Source organism: Piliocolobus tephrosceles, chromosome 7, assembly GCF_002776525.5.
Source record: "Piliocolobus tephrosceles isolate RC106 chromosome 7, ASM277652v3, whole genome shotgun sequence".
NCBI classification, from domain to species: Eukaryota; Metazoa; Chordata; class Mammalia; order Primates; family Cercopithecidae; genus Piliocolobus; species Piliocolobus tephrosceles.
This window is the reverse complement of record NC_045440.1, coordinates 58,227,460-58,243,883: the sequence shown is the minus strand read 5'-3', so window position 1 is coordinate 58,243,883 and position 16,424 is coordinate 58,227,460.

Here is a 16,424-nt window from a genome sequence, read left to right as displayed (position 1 = left end):
TTCTATTAAAAACTTAAAAAGAAAAAGGTCCCCAACAGATCAACATCTTCCTAAATTCGTCAAAAAAATAAAATAAAAACTTAACAAGTACTACTAGGCACCCCAACAACTGTAAAGCTACAAAAAACAGCCAGTCAGGTCCACAGGATGGAAATTAAACTTTACAATAAACCTTAAAAAAAAAAAAAAAAAACAGAAAAAGCTGCTAATTATACCTGCAAGCCCATAGGGGATCAAAAACTTCTATTCAAAAAAAAAAAAAACCACCCCAAATGGAGCCAAGTTGAAAAATAAATAACATCTTCATTTTCTTGTCACTTGCCTGCCATGCTCTAATGGCTTTTAGAGACACTGAAATGTCTACTAGAAAAATAAATAACTATACCGTTAGTCTATTAAACTCAACTCAACTTTGTTGGCTTTGTATGACCAAAAAGTTAAAAATATACCAGACCTGTGTCCTTAAAAGACTGGCCTGGCATCCCAACGCATCTCCAGAGAAAAACTCACTGTCCCACAGAATGGGGATATCAGGCCTAACAGTTAATACGAAAAAGAAAAAAAACTGTGGGGTCAAGTCATAGGTTCTTTAAGTTCTTCCTCTTAACTACTAACAATAATTCAAATGTCCCAAAAGAAAAAAAAAAGATTTATTTTATCTCTTTTCCAGCACTATTCCCCTTTTGCCTTTACAATAATCATTTAGCTCCACTACTTTCGTAAGAAAATGTCAGGAGTCAATGTAGCTGAACTGTTGTCACTAGGTCATCTATCTTAGTCAATACCTCCACAAAAATTAAACTAATAAATAACAACTTACTCGTCCAACCAATTTCCTGCTCTATCATGTCCTGAAACTGATATGGCCTCTATTTCCTGTCAATAAACTAGAATCTCTAGCTTATATGGGGCAGAGCTCGCATGTGAAGCCTTTATTCATCCAATCTCAATATATCTTCCAGGAACTGTCAACATATCTGATCAAAATATAACTATACCTTGTAGTGGGACCCTTAAAATAAAACTTTATTCCAAACACTTATTAATGCCACCATCCAACTTAACCATTCATCAATAGACCTAATAACCACTACCAGGTTTTGTGTTAAATACACAAAACCTTTCATATATAGACCACAAATATTTTTTTTAAAGAAACTCCACTACTTTCACCACTTTAATACAAAACATTTTACAACACAAATTTCACCATCACAAAAAATGTGGGGAAGTTATAAATCTTCAGCATATTGACAACTCCCTCCATGGTGGAAGGGATGATGTGCCATTGTTTACATTTCCCCCTAATTTTCACATAGACGGACACATCTCTCCCTTTCCCCATGTACCAGCATCACAAAATCCGCCTCCAAGGAAAACCCTTCATTTCCTTAGTGTTAGTTCTATCCTCTCTATCAAAATTAGTAGGGTCAGCTACCAGAGGAGCAGAGACTTGAAAATCTAGCATTAACTGTCTTAAAAAAATCACAGGGACCTTCTGGCAAACAGCAGAGGGTCTCACTAGTCTGTAGCTAGACTCCCTGGCTGCTATAATCCTACAAACCAAAGAGCCTTAAATCTTCTCACAGCCAGGCAAAAAACAAAACAAAACAAGACAGAAACATATTTATATCTTTTTAAAAATACTGCTTTTACATCAATCAAAAAAAATTAAATATCATTACCCAGGCAGACAAAATTAAATCTTTAAAAACTTCCATAAAAACTTAAAAACAATGACTACCATCTGCCTTACCCCCTGTAATAATGCCAGCTATCACCATACTTTTAACTTTTACTTTTGGTTCAACTTCATTTAAAATAGTAGCTAATTCCTTACTCTCTCACTTTCAACAATTCCAGGTCTACATGACGGTTTTACAAGACTTTCAACCTTTGACTGCTAGTGAGCTATCTCACATCTTGCCACCAGTCCCATAAATACCATGGCTTACATCCTGTTAAACCAGACAAAAACAGACTCTAAGGACAAGGCTCCACTCAACAAAAAACAACTCCAAAAAAAAAAGAATAAAATGACCTAACCCCTCAACCTCCCATATAATTATGTGCCCTAAAATCTCTTAAGGAGAAATTGGAGTAGAATAGGTAGTCAGGGAAGGGACAATGTCCTTGAGACACAACAAGCATGGTGACTGTACAGTCAACACAATAAGCCTAAGCATTCACATTGTAATTGAGTTCATCCAAACAAAGCTATCCAGTAGAAAATTTCCCCTGTAGAGATCATGCACACATTGATTTTACCTGTCCTTAAACTGGCCCTTTGCTCATTATAATAGTAAGAAACATTCCTGGGTAGAGATTTCAGATACTAATGAGACATGTGATGTATAAACAATCACATACAGCTACTGCGCATGTACTCCCCAAAGACCACCCAAAACAAGCTTACGAGTTTCACTTCTTCCCATCTTCTTATAAATAATCATATAAAACTCCCATGAAAAGAATTTCTTCAACAATCTTCAACGCTCTCTCATCCTTGCGAGCAGCCTGCCCTAAACGCTCTCTCTCAGAGTGTACTGTCTATTCTAACTTTTGAAATATATTTTTTTCTTTTACAATAAATTACTATGCTACCTCTCCTTTGCTGTGTGTCTCTTATTTAAATTCTTTTAAACGAAAGAAAAACAAGAACCAAGGTGTCTCACAACAGGTGACAACAATATGAGGTGTATGTTTGAGCTTATCAATTTATCCTCCACAGTTATTCATTATTGTTTTATATTTTTATGTATTTGCTTCACTGTGCTTTATTTCAAGTGAAGTCCTCTGTAATTCCTGTCAATTCATGGAATCTCTTTTTGACACTGTCCGTCTAGAGTTTATTCTGTATGTTTAATTTTTTATTCAGTTTTTCAATTTGCACTTTAAAAATATAAACCTGTTTATCATTTCTATAAGCTTTTATTTAATAATTTTTAAAATATTTTAAAATTAATATTATTCCTTGTTATCTCTTTGCAAATGCTAAAGATTTTAAAAGACTTCTCCGGATTGTTTTATAAAATTGAGTTCATAGGAGACAAAATTATGAGAAATATTTTCATTATTAATTTTGCTGGATAACTTTCTTGCCATTTCAATCTGTGTTTTAGAATTTTGATTTGCAGGCTCAGTTTGGATGGGAATGTATTGTTGCTGCTGCTTTGGTGGTTGTTTATCGTGGTGAGTTTTTTGTTGTTGTTGTTGTTGTGGTTGTCTGTTTCCCTTTATGTTCTCTGTGCTGCTGTGAATTGAACTTTTTTACATTGTATTTTCTAATTGCATATCAAATATATATGAATAAAAATATTTTTTAGACTTTTCATATCCTGCAGCTTTTATAAGCACATTTATTCTGTTTGGTCATTTCCTCATATATTGTCTTTAAATGAGTTGTGTTAGAAATGACAGTTTTTTTCCTTTCTGTGTTTATAGTTGTTATTTTTCTTCTTAAGTAGCTATGTCTGGCATTTTTAATGCTGTATCGGCCATGGTCTAGTCAGGAAAACAGAAGCCCCAGAAATAATTTAACACAAAGTTCGCCTAAGTTGGTTAAGTTTCCATTCAGAGGTATAAAATGCAGAAAGGGAATACTGAGGTAATGTAGAGATTACAACTGCAGGAAGAAGCTGGGGAGATAAAGAGAAGAGACTGGGGTAATTGGAACTGGAAACTTAGAGGAAGGAATCTACACAGTTGGGGTCTAGGCCTCTAAGGGGGGGGCACCATCATCAGCTGCTGCTATCTTCAGGAACTTGAGGGAGGGGTCTTGTAGAGTGGGGCTCAGAATTTTGAGGTAAGACATAGGCTGACTGCTATTTGTACCTCTAAATGGGTGTGCTGAGGTTGGTTCCTCGTGTGTCAGGAAGAAAACTGAATAGTGGAACTAACCACTACTGCTGGAAGGAAAAGTCATTCCTGGGGCAAACCAACAGAAAGAGCCAAACAGGAAGGACCAACCCCCTTCTCTCAATTCCTGCCTTCCAATCCCATGTATGCCTCCCAATGATAGAACCACGGAGCCATCTGGCAAAACCGAGCTGTTTTTTACAGTCTCAGCCCCACCAACACAGAGCAGAATCTAAAAAAGTATGTTTAGAGCTGAAAGACCTTACTCATGACTGCACAAACACTTCCTAAAGAGGGTGATGATAGGATATGCAGTGACTTTGTTCCTATATTTAAAAGAGAAGTAGTGCTACTTTTCTCCATTAAGTATAATGCTGAGTTAGTTTTAAATATGTATTCTTTATCATGTAAAGAAATTAATACTTCATTCCTATTATATTTAGATGTTTATTTTTAGTCAAAAAGAGATTGATGCTTGACATCTGTGAAAAAAAGTATATAAGCCAGGCATAGTGGCTCATGCCTGTAATCCCAGCATTTTGGGAGGCCCAGGAAGAAGGATGACTTGAGTCCAAGAGTTCAAGACCAGCCTGGGCAACATAGTGAGATCCTGTCCCTGCAAAAAATATATATATGTTTTTTAATTAAAAAATTAACCAGGCATGGTGCACATGCCTGTAGTTCCAGCTACTCAAGTGTTGAGGTGAGAAAATCTCTTGAGCCCGGGAGTTTGAGGTCATGCTGAGCTATGGTCATGCCACACACTATAGCCTGGACAACAGAGCAAGATCTTCACTCAAATAAAATAAATAAAATAAAATAAATAAAAATATTCAAACTCAAACCTAGAACAATTTGAGCAACAAAATAAATAATGATAGCAATGGATTAGAATGCATAGAATTTAAAAAATCCGTGAGCCCATACTGATAAAAAGATTAGGTCAGAGAAAAAGTAAGTGTGGTTTTTGTTTTGCACCAACCTATAACTAAATGAATAAATATTTGTCCAGGACTCTACAACTTTAAAAATAAATAAATAAAATGATTTTATGTTTTATGTTAATGTTATTGCCTTGGTTGACTTTGTAAGTATTATTTTAGTCATATATGAAAAGTAAACTGAGTCATCCTGTCGCAATAGGATGGAATTTCCCTTTGCAAAATTCGGTTTGGATGTTGAGACTGATGAGACCCCAGGCACTCCAAGAGGATACTAAAAGGGTTGCCACTCACATAGGGAGGCTTTCTGGGAAGAGCAGGGCAGTCTCCCAAGCAGATACAACAATGGCTTGAGAGATCAGGGAAGGGAGATTGGCTTGGTTTTTCATTGTGGTTGGAGGCTGAGCCTGAGGTGAGATACCCACCTGTCGGCTGGGGCTTATGTGGTTTGAACTTGCTGCTGGTGCCAAAGGAGGGAGCTCCTGGGCTTTCTGATCAGCTTGCCCAGATGTGGGACAGAAAGGAGAGGCGGGACATGAAATGCATCATCAGTCAAACATCAGAAATGGAATCAGACTGTAATATAAGTCTTACTTTGTGTTATGGCTGAATTATGTTTCCCCAAATTCATCTATTGAAGAACGAACTCCTAGTTCCCCAGAAGAAGATATATCTGGTTTTCTTATCCTGGCAGCAAAACACGAATCTTATTATAAATTTATTTTGTCCAGTTTAACGTTTACTTGGCAAGATACCCTAAATATTTTAGTTGCTCAGTTTTCTAGTGACATTAGAAAATAATTTAAACATTAACATTAGATGGGGAATATAACTGTTACTATTATTTGGAATTATTTGCCACCAAAGAACTCTGGTAGCAAAGAGTCAATGACAGAAGAGACGGAGCATGGAGAAGGGAATTGAATTCATGTTTCAGATAGATGCTATGACTAGATTGCGCTCACGGTGTCCTTTAGCACTGAAATTCTGTGTTCTCTGAGGTACACTGAAGCTCTCAAATTATATGTGATGCCATGGTACGTTAATTTCCACTCTATTGCTTATCCATTGCCATCTTGGTGTTGTTTCTAAGTAAGTATCTGAGAGGCAGCATTACCAAAAGAGGAAACATCAGTTCTTCAATCCTGGCATCCTAGGATTAAAGCAAAACATACTCTAAACTTTTTATTACTTCAAAAACAAACAAACAAACAAACAAACATCTATACGTGCCAGGCATCTCTTGCTCTCCACTTCAAATCATCTGTCTCAAGCAGGGACCAGCTTCACACAGATACCATCTAACGAAGTCTTGCCTAAGGCACCCAGATGTCTCACCTCTCACTTTCTGCCCATCACTTCCTGGTGGGGGAGAACTATGCCCTAAAAATATCCCTTGTGCTTTATGTATTTAAACTCCCACTACCCACTTAAATCCTTGACAACCACTGATCTCTTTACAATCTCTACAATTTCGCCTTTCCAGGATATAATATAAATGGAATCATATATTATATCACTTATGCAGACTAGCTTCTTTCATTTAACAATATTTCTTTAACATCCATCCATATTTTTGTGTGGCATGACAATGCATTCCTTTTTATTTCAGAATAGCATTCTATTATATGAATATACCATGATATGTTTATCTGTTTACCTGCTGAAAGACATTGGTTGCTACCAGTGTTAGATGAATCTGCTACAAACATTCATGTGCAAGTTTTTGTGTGGACATGTTGGGTAAATACCTAATAGTTTGAGTAGTGAATCCTTAGGTAAAACTGTGGTTAACAGTAGCATGGTGGCTCACACCTGTAATCCCAGCACTTTGGGAGGTTGAGATGAGCGGATCACTTGAGGTCAGGAGTTCGAGACAAGCCTGGCCAACATGGGGAAACCCTGTCTGTATTTAAAAATATAAAAAAGTTAGCCAGGCATGTTGGCAGGCACCTGTAATTCCAGCTACTTGGGAGGCTGAGCCAGGAGAATCACTTGAAGCTGGGAGGCGGTGGTTGCAGTGAGCTGAGATTATGCCACTGCACTCCAGCCTCGGCAACAGAGAAAGACTCTGTCTCAAAAAGAAAAAAAAAAGAAAGAAACTGCCAAAAGGTCTTTCAAGGTAGCTGCAACACTTTGCATTCCCATCGGTAATGAATGAGAGTTTCTGTTTATCCAAATCCTCTTCAGCAAAATTCACTCTGGCTATTTAAACTGAATATTATTTTATTACATCATAGTAGAAAGCTCAGAGAGCTCAACTCTGGAAACACAGAATCCTGGGCTCTGTGGCTGATGCCTGGAACAATGCTTACTCATGTCATAGAAACTGCTCTCGCAAAATTTGATGGCTGCCATTCCGTAGCATGAGGTCTGCACACAGGGTTCTTCTACCATAGTCTTTGAAATCCATGTGCTGGCTTGGCGTGGTGGCTCATGCCTGTAATCCCAGCACTTTGGGAGGCTGAGGTGGGTGGATCACCTGAAGTCAGGAGTTCTTGACCATCCTGGCCAACATGGCGAAGCCCCGTTTCTACTAAAAATACAGAAATTAGCTGGGCATGGTGGAAAGCACCTATAATCCCAGCTACTTGAGAGGCTGAGGCAGGAGAATTGCTTGAACTCAGGAGGCAGAGGTTGGTTGCAGTGAGCTGAGATTGCACCATTGCACTCCAGCCTGGGCGACAAGAGTGAAACTCTGTCTCAAAAAAGAAAGAAAGAAAGAAAGAAAGAAAGAAAGGAAGGAAGAAAGAAAGAAAGAAAGAAAGAAAGAAAGAAAGAAAGAAAGAAAGAAAGAAAGAAAGAAAGAAAGAAAGAAAGAAAGAAAGAAAGAAAAGAAAAAGTTAAAGTAAAAGTAAAGAAAAGAAAACCATGTGCTGCCACTTCTACCCTTGCTAGACAACCCACAGCACTGTGCATGATGGGCTCCTTATATCTCCCACTTCTTCTGAGGCTAGGGGCCACTGGGTGTATCTGAATCTGTGTCCCAGGATTGCAACTATAGTCCGAAGGAGTCTGTTAATGAGAATCTTCTGGCTTCTGCCTTCAAAAGTAGAGCTCAGAAAGTGTGAAATTTCCAGATTATCCGAATATGGGGATAACACTCAAAGATGTTGCATATCTTTGACACTTGTCCATTATAGACAGCCATTGCAATGTATAATGGCAAAGAGAATGGGGAACAACCTAAGTTGCAGTAAAAGGCAGTGATCAAACAAAATACAAAATAGTTATGAAAACAAATCATGAAGCCTGTAAAAATCATGTCTTCCAAGGATTTCTAATTATTTTGGAATATGGTATACTCATGCTATGAGGCTACAAGGAATAAAGCAGTATGCAATTTTGTGTATGCAGATAATCCAGTTTCAAAAATAAAATTCTATGTGTGTAGAATCAAGCTTGAAGAATATAGCAAAATATTTATGATGGGTTCATCTGAGTTGATTTTACTTTTTACTTTTTTTAATTTTCAAGTTTTCCATAATGTATTAAATTTTTTGACATGAAGTGTAACCCTCCCTCTGCCAAAAAGATTTTCATATAGCAGTCCAAAAAAAAAAAAGATGCTGTCCCTCATTGAAATATAATCTACTTAAAGGTTCTCATATGTTTTAAAATAAAATCAATTTTAACAGATTTTTTTAAAGCAGGAAGATGTTTTAGCTTTATCTGCTTATATAATTGATTTAAATTTCTGCACAACAGGAAGTTTGACTCAAGCTCTTACTTGCTAAATATAAGATATGGGTAAGCTCTTATAACAAAAAGATTCTAAAACCCAGTGGCTTTAAAAATTTAAACCTTTATCTATTCCTCTAGTAACAGTCCAGAGGTGAGCAGTCTAGGATTAGCAAAGCAGCTCTACACTATGAGGTCATTCCATGACTCCGGTTCCATTCTTCCAGTGTCTCTGCCATCTCCTAAGGCACTGTTCCTCATGGCGTGGTTGAAACTGACTCATCTCCATCCATGTTTATGTTCTGGCCCATGGAAAGGAGGAGAGAGAAACACCAGATCTCACTGCTTTGTCTCCAAGAGCACAGAAACCGTTTAGAGCACTCCTGCTCACATCCCATTGGTTCAGGCTTGGTCATGTGACCACACCTAACCACAAGGAGGCTGGGAACTGTAGAGTCTAGTTGAGTGATCATGTGCCCTGCTAACACTGCCAGAAGTTCTGTCCCTACATGCAAGAAAAGGATAATGTGCCAAGGAGGCGGTACACAAGTACCTTGAAGTCCCAGCTACTCAGGAGACTGAGGCAGAAGGACTGCTTGAGCCCAGGGCTTCAAAACCAATATAGTAAATCCCTGTCTCAGAAGAGAGAGAGAGAGAGAGAGAGAGAGAGAGAGAGAGAGAAAGAGAGAAGGAAGGAAGGAAGGAAAGAAACAAAGAGAGAAAGGAAAGTAGAATGGATGCTGGGGAACAATTAGGCATCTCAGCTATGCTGAGGTTGTTAAGACCCGAATATCAATCTCTGGAGCAGGAAATTCCGCAGCCAAAGCTCTTACCTGTATGTGTTCCAGGTCCCTGCTTCATACTTCCCCTTCCCAGCCTCAAATAATCCGCTTCACAAATCCTTAATCCCCAGCCTTTCAGTCCTTTCCCTTCTAGGGCAATATAGCTAATTCCCTTTAGAGTATAAACCTTTCAAACACAAAACTCTGGGATGAATCATTTCCAGGGTGTCCAACTCAGTCCCCTAGAATATTCTCTTCTATTCTTTCAAATAGTAAAAACAAGCAAGGGGCTCTCCCTCTGAGGAAAAAGAGAGTTCAGGCTTCAAGAGAATGGGAGACAGAATTTAATTTCTTCCAGAGAGGTCTATAGCAACAAAAACAAACTGTAGACAAATATCAATAGATCTCCATCCTACATTAAATTGCAAATAAATCTCTATGCTACACTTGTGTTATGGACTGAATTGCACCCCCACCCCAAATCATATGTTGAAGTCTTAACCAGACTGTGACTTTATATGGAGACAGGGTCTTTACATAGGTAACGAAGTTAAAATAAAATCATTAAGGTAGGCTTAATCCAATATGACTAGCATTCTTTTAAGAAAAGAAGATTAAGACACAGCCAGAGAGACAACCATGTGAAGACACAAGGAGAAAGCCATCTACAAGCTAAATAGAGAGGCCTCAGAGGCCAACACCTTGATCTCAGACTCTTAGCCTACCGAACAGTGAGATAATACATTTCTGTCGTTTGTGTATCATATGGTATATACATCGTAGCCACCCAGTCTATGGTACTTTGTTGTAGTGGCCCTAGCAAACTAATACAATATAATTTCTGAGCATAATACAGATATCATAGCAGGGGGTTTATAAATATTTTCTGATTTATAAGTATTGATTATTAAGAGAGGGATTTAGCTCAAGGACTAGGGCCTGTGAGTCTGGACTTCTCGCTAAAACTGTACCAAACAGGCTAAAGACAAGGCCCAAGGACAAGGCCTAGTGAGTAAGAGGGCCCAGAGGAGCTTGACTAATATTTGATCAAGGAGAGCATCTTTGTCACCAAGACTGTCTGTGATAATTAATCATAATAAGCAGCTGCTGTGAAATCTTTATCATTCAGGTTCTTTCAATTTCTCTAGAAATAATATCAGTCTCATTTTCCAAAAAGACAAAAGAAGGGAATCCTACGTTTCAGGCTAATTACCTGCATACTCTACTATGAAAACAGGAAGACATGCCTGGAGTTGGCTGGTGCAGAGGTCAAGCTGATTGCACTGCCCAATCAGCATTCGCCTTGCACATGACTGGGCCAGGCAGCTGTCCCCGTTCAGAAGGTCCTCAGGCCATGTTGAACAACCCAGAGGAGTTAGGTGACATGGGAGCCCTTTTCTGTGGCCAAGAAAATTCCAAAGAGTATTTCAATCCAGAGTGTTGCCATATCTGCGCCTTTTCTGTCTGTCACCTTATTTCAATCACAGCAGTTGTGAGGTATTTCTATGGGAAGGCAGCAGCACCCTGTTTCACTGAAACATGGATTCGTGTGAGGTGAGAATGCTATGTTCACCAGAAAATGTGGCAAAAACCGTGGTGGTGTGCTTTTCCCCCCAAAACTCCATTATTTCTTAGAAAGCTATGTATGACAAAGGCTTAAAACCTAATCAGAATGGGATGGGGTTATCTAAACCCTTCCTTTGCACCTATACATATCCCTAGGACTAAAACCAAGTTATAAGAGAAATAAATAATAAGAAACTTGGAATGAATGTTAAGAACCACAATGTTCAGTTATTTATACTCTTAGCTGGATTACGATCACCTGGGGGAATTTGAAATCTGCACGTGTTAGGAAATCCCACTCCTCTACTTCTGAGATTCTGTTCAGTTGATCTAGGCAAGAGCACTCTGAGCTTTTAGAATAAAACACATATTATAGATCTCCCCCAGGTGACTTTAATGCCCAATCAGTGTTAAGAACATTGATCTACTTTTAGCTCCACACTTTGTGGATGAAGAAACTGAGGCCCAGAGAAAAAACATAATTTGTGAAAGGACACACAGCTAATGAATGGCAAAGCCAGAAATAAAACTGGTATTGTGCAGCACTGCAGGCCTTTAGAAGGTTATTTAACTTCACCTGGTAACCTCAATTGACACACCAGTTTACATAGAAAATAAAGAACAAAATCTAGAAACTTTTTACTAGTGTTTATGTAAATTCATTCATGAGTTGGATGTGCTAACAGAATGTGAAATTGACTAAGTGTAATTGAGGGAAAAAGTTAAATTTCAATGCTTGTGTTTAAATGTTTTAAAATACTTATCATTCTAGGTGTAAGGACAAATATGTATCGTTATAATAGCATATTCTGAAGATAACTGATACTGGGAAGAATAACTGAAGAATACAACAGGCATAAATTTTTATTGAAAATAGTAAAAAAGATTGACTGGAGCTTTTTCTCAAAGATAAAAATATACCTTACATTTATCATTGTGATGACAATCTACTTCTTAGAATGAACAAGGAAGGAACTAAGTGTTGATTGCTTTTATTGGCATTATTACCCCATAACTACCAACCATATTCTTCACTTCCCATTTGCCTTACAAAAAATGATCTTAAAGAGAGGTGATATGGTTTGGCTCTGTGTGCCCACCCAAATCTCATCTCAAATTGTAATCCCCACGTGTTGAGGAAGGAACATGGTGGGAAGGGATTCGATCATGGGGGCAGTCTCCCCCATACTCTTCTCATGATAGTGAGTGAGTTCTCATGAGATCTGAGCTTTTAAAAGTATTTGGCAGTTCCTCACTAGCTCTCTCTCTCTCTCCTGCCGCCATGTGAGACGTGCCTGGCTTCCCCTTCACCTCCTGCCATGATTGTACATTTCCTGAGGCCTCCAACTATGTGGAACTGTGAATCAATTAAAACTCTTCTCTTTATAAATTACCTAGCCTCAGGTAGTTCTTTATATCAGTGCAAAAATGGACTAATACAGGAGGCATGTCTGCCAAAACACTCCAAGCTTCATAAATTTTCCCCATGGTTTATCTTAATCCTTTGTTATTCAAACGCTTCTCTTGTCAAGCAGCATTCTTCTGCTCTTGTTCAGCCATTTGTCCATCTTCACTGGGTATCAGTCAATTCTCCAGAATCACTTTATCAACTTCATAAAGATCCCACATCTTCTGAAAAAGTTTATGATACCATCGTACCAGCAATTTACATGTGTTTGCATTATATTTTCATATATAATTTGTGAGATATTTGTGAAGATGTAGCTAGAGATATCCAGAATAGATGCTCATATTAAGTGGAATGACATTTGAATGGGGACCGGTTTTTCAAGTGGTCAGTTCCTTAGTCCTTTAATAAATATTTCCTGATATAACTAAAAACCATTTCTTGGTACAGTCTTTAAAACACTGTGGTGCATAGAAAAAATAGATGCTGCAGACTACCAGAGGGAGAAGACAAGCAACGGGGTGTGTGCTTAAAAACTACCTATTGGGTACTATGCTCACTACCTGGGTGCAACATACCCATGTAACAAATCTGCGCATGTACGTCCTGCATCTAAAATAAAAGTTGGCATTTCAAAAATTAATTAATTAATTTAAACAAAAACTGGAGCAACTTGAATAATGATTCCTTGGATAATGAGGCCACTCTATGCTAGGTGACATTGGATTAACATAGAAATGGACGCCTGCCATCTTTGCAGGCTAAAAAACTAGGCTTAAAATCTCACCCACCTGTGGTGGCTATTCTTTGCCTACCACACCTGCCCTACCTTCCTGTGGTAAAAAAACCTGCACCCCTGATTATGGGGGCTGGTACATTACTGTCCTGGTTCAGTCATTATACCCTTGTCTTTTGAAGTCGGTTATTGGCTCATCCTTCTCCCATAAGTCAAAGCTCCATTTCTACAGGAGCCATTTCTCCACTGGTCTGGTGACCAGCAGTTGTCTATCTAGACTGAGTTCAGCCCCAGCTGCCTGAAACCTGAGCTGGTAGTCACAGCTTCAAAGGTTATTTAGTAATATCCCCTCTGCCTTGTGAACCAAAAAGTATCTGAGGCAAGTCTCAATCAATTTAGAAAGTTTTATTTTTTTATTTTGCCAAGGTTAAGGACACACCCATGACACAGCCTCAGGAGGTCCTGAAAACACATGTCCAAGGTGGTCTAGGTACAGTTTGTTTTTATGCACTTTACAGACATAATACATCAATCAGTACATGAAAGATTTATTTTGATTCGATCCGGAAGGGTGGGGCAACTCAAAATGGGTGGGGGGGCTTCTAGGTCATAGGTACATTTTAAAATATTCTGATTGGCAATTGATTGAAAGAGTTATTATCAGTAGAAAAGAATGTCTGGGTTAGGATAAGGGGTTGTGGAGACTAAGGGTTTATCAGGCAAATGAAGTCTCCTGGGAGCAGGCTTCAGAGAGAATAAATTATAAATATTTCTTATCAAACTTATGGTCTGTGTTGATCTTAATGCTGAAGGGGTATAGTGAGGCATGTCCAACCTCTTCTTTCATCATTGTCTGAATTAGATTTTCAAGTTAACTTTGAAATAACCTTAGTTTAGAGGAGGGACCCATTCACGTGGCTGGGGAGCCATAGAAATTTATTTTCGGCTTACAGTCTTAAGGGCTGGCTATCTATGGGTTTCATCTTCTTAGTCAGCTTTATCTACTGTTTGGCAGGCACAGCAATTGTAGCTATTTGACATCTTGATGGCTCTGTCTGTCCTGTGCTTTTATCAAAAGAGGCTGAACAGTGACCTTCCCAAGGAAAAGGAAATGGGGATATGTCTCAAAGATGGAAACTAGAGGCTCCAATACTCCAGCTCCCTTTCACTGGATGTTGAAGGGAAAAAGGAAAAACATTTGGCCTTGTTGGTGCCCAGAAAATGATACCCTAAGTAGAGACCTAAGAAGCAGCCTCAATAGCAAAGTTTCTGACCTTCTCCTGCCCTCCTGTCCCTCGTCCCTCATTCTCCCCTGAGGCAAACCATAGAAAATGGAATCCCTCTTCCCAGAGGTTGATCATAAAAAGCAGAACGCCTTTCCCCCAAAACCAGCCATAAAGCCCAAAAACATTACTCTAATCCCTACCTCCTTGCCCTTCTGTGTGATAGTTGGCCATAAAGAAATTAAGAGCCTTATTCCAGAAAGGTCCTGCCCCATACCAGAGAGGAAGGAATATTTCGCAGAAAGGCCAAGAAGAACAGACAGGCCTTTCTGGGTTTCCCTGCTCAGCCTATTAGCATTAGACCCCAGGCTTTTTGTCCAATCACCTTTCTACAGGCCTCTCTATACTTCATTGAACTTAAGCATAAAAATAGATCAGTTCCCCTGTATCTTTTTGCCACTCATCCTGAAGGCTCCCATGTCACATAAAACTATGATCAAATAAACTCATGCTTCTCTCTTGTTATAGGGGTGTTGGGCATGACCCTAATGATGGGTAGGAAAGGGATTTCCCTCTTTCTGCCCCTTCAGGCCCCATCCCTCAATTTGGAATGATCTGAATCATTTAGGGTGCAATTGCTATGTTGCCCCAGGGGATTTCTTAGTGTTTAATTAGAGTTATAGTGTAACTGCTCAATGGATTCAGCTTGCCCGCTGCCTAGACAGAGTCAATTTATCCAAACAGGGGGATTGCAATAGAGAAAGAGTTATTCATGCAGAGCTAGCTGTGGCAGAGACTTGAGTTGTATTACTACTAAAATCAGTCTCCCCAAGCGTTCGGGCATCAGAGTTTTTAAGGATAATTTGGTGAGTGGGAGCCAGTGAGTCAGGAGTGCTGATTGGTCAGATCAGAGATGAAATCATAGGGAGTCAAAGCTATCCTCTTACACTGAGTCAGTTCCTGGGTGGGGGCCACAAGATCTGATGAGTCAGTTTATCTATCTGAGTGGTATCAGCTGATCCAACAAGTGCAGGGTCTGCAATATATCTCAAGCACTGATCTTAGGCTTTACAATAGTGATGTTATACCCAGAAACAATTTGAGGAGGGTCAGAATCTTGTAACCTCTAGCTATATGACCGCTCAACCATAATTTTTAATATTTCAGCTGATTTGTTAGTCCCACAAAAGAAGTCTAGTGCCCAGGCAAGTAGGAAGTTTGTTTTGGAAAAGGTTGTTATTGTCTTTGTTTTAAACTATAAACTAAGTTCTTCCCAAAGTTAGTTCAGCCTGTGCTCAGAAATGAACAAGGACAGCTTGGAGGATAGAAGCAAAATGGAGTTGGTTAGGTCAGATCTATTTCACTGTCTTAGTTATAATTTTGCAAAAGTGGTTTCAAAGGTGGCTCTTGGTTTGAACTGAGCTCCTGCACTAGACACAACAGACCAAACCAAAATGGAGTCACTCATGCTGAAGTTTTCAACTGAAACTAAGTTGTTTATACATCCTTCTGAAAATTCAGGAGGAAGATAACAGCAAAATCCCCCAAACAGGCCAGTTTTAGTCAGCATGATAAGGAAGTCCCCTCTGCTTTAACCTTTATAAAGAAAATAACTTTTCGATGACCAATCTGCTTTTTGTGCTCTGTTTCTGCTTTCTTCAGCCCTTTTCTGTCTATAAAACAGCCTTCACTGTTTGACTCACTGGAACACTCTATTTTACAGAATGAGATATTGCCCAATTATAAAATTGCAAATAAAAGCCAATCAAGATGTTTAAACTAGATGGACATGGTGGCTTATGCTTGTAAACTTAGCACTTTGAGAGGCTGAGGTGGATGGAGACGGATCACTTGAGCCCAAGAATCTGACATCAGTCTGTGCAACACAGTGAGGTCCCATCTCAACAAAAAATACAAAAATTAGCCAGGTGTGGTGTCATGCTCCTGTAGTCCCAGCTACTTGGGAGGCTGAGGTGGGAGGATTCCTTGAGCCCAAGAAGTTAAGGCTTCAGTGAGCTGTGTTTGTGTCACTGCATTCCAGCCTTGACAACAGAGAGACACTCTGTTTCTTAAAAAAAAAGAAAGAAAAGAAAAGAAAGAGAAGGAGAAGATAAAGAGAAAGGGAAAGAAATTGAAAGAGAAAGAAAGGGAAGGGAGAAGGAATGAAAAAGGAAAGAAAGAGAGGAAGGAAGGAAGGAAGGAAGGAAGGAAGGAAGGAAGGAAGGAAGG